This window comes from Rhagoletis pomonella, unplaced genomic scaffold, assembly GCF_013731165.1.
Source record: "Rhagoletis pomonella isolate Grant_MI unplaced genomic scaffold, Rhpom_1.0 Rhpom_scaffold_00009, whole genome shotgun sequence".
Taxonomy (NCBI): domain Eukaryota; kingdom Metazoa; phylum Arthropoda; class Insecta; order Diptera; family Tephritidae; genus Rhagoletis; species Rhagoletis pomonella.
Window position 1 is genome coordinate 25184456 of NW_023458563.1, and position 1644 is coordinate 25186099.

Genomic DNA, 1644 nt, shown 5'->3' on the forward strand with positions numbered 1-1644 from the left:
CAATTTTTTTGCGTCAACCGCAAAACTTTTGATCGATCATTTGAAGTCGTTTCATGTTTATAACAAGATACAAAGTTTTAAATGCAATGTAACTAGATGCGGACAATGTTTTTCAAACGTGCATGCTTTTCATAACCATTTAAAAAGAGTGCATACTCATACAGCAGTAGCAGTAAGCATTGCATCCGAAAAAATATTTGTTCCTTCTAATTCTATAACAGCAGCAGAACAAACGAATCAAATGAAACGAAATGATAACGAACCTGAATTGAATTTAAATAATTTTGCCCTATCTCTGCATAACAAAAATAATTTAAATAGAAAGGACGTTCTTATGATTTTAGAAGATATTAATACAAAAGTATTGAAACCCATTCAAAACCATATATATTTAAATTAGTGTCCCCACTAATCGAAGATTTAGGCAACCGAATATCTGCAGAAAATAAGTTACGCAAACTTTTTGCTCCTTTTGAACATATAACTAATTTTTTTTAAGAGATTTAAGATTTTAAGAGAGACATCTTTTTACTGTAAAAAAGGATACAATATCTTTGTTTCAAGTTATAGACATTGTAGTTAGCCAGTTAGAAACCCTATTCTTCATATGCTCGCAATATGATATAAATTCTAATTCGCATATTCAATCTTATGTTTAGGTGCTAAAGCATCTAACTATAGTTTTGTAAGTGCAGATACCATAGCTCCCCACCTCTACATATTCATATACTTCGAAATAACCAGAAAGTTATACCTTTGAAAAATTTGTAAGACTGAAATATTAAACAAATTTTGTTTTTGTTGTTTTTACTTTAAATACCGAATGTACAAAATGCATACAGTGCCGCACAAAATTATTGGTACAGGGAATTTTTTACAGTATATGCAAAATTTTTTGTAAGGTTACAGTTTTATAGCTCAATAAATTTTCATGCAAATCTTACATACATTGGGAAAAATTTCCTGAGCCAATAATTTTGTGCGGTACTTTATGTAATAGTTTTATGTGGCATTTAATGTATTGTTTGAAAGAAAACGTTATACATGTTTAAATAAAAAAAAAATTAACTTAATCATTTATATAGTTATAAATCACACCTGTGTTTCATTTAGTACGGATAAAACGCATAAAACAACAGTAAGTAAAATTAAAATAAACATAGCATCTGGTTACTTTAACATGAATGTCCTAATGTTAATTTAACACTAGCTATAGTTAATTGAACTAAAGTTTCCATGTTCATTATCACGTTAAATCAACAGTAAGACTTCTTGGATTTAACTGATTTTTAGTGTTGAACATACAGTTTGCTTCAGGTTAAATTAACATTTGAGAATAGTGTTAAATATACACGGAGGGAACAGAAGTGACACTATGAATCATGTTGAAAAATAACAACCACAAATTTTGTTGAATTTTGGTAGATTTAACACGATTTTTTTTCTGGGTGCATTTGATTGTGGATGATACGGCGGCGATTTACGTACTACTATTCCGTTTAGTTTAGTAAACTGCAAAAACTCTCGATGAAAACGGTGGACCGTTGTCGCTTACGATTTGACTAGGCAATCCAAAAGTCGTAAATAAGCCTCTTAGCTTCTCAATCACCAACTGTGCGCTCGTTGTTTTGACCGTAATTGCTT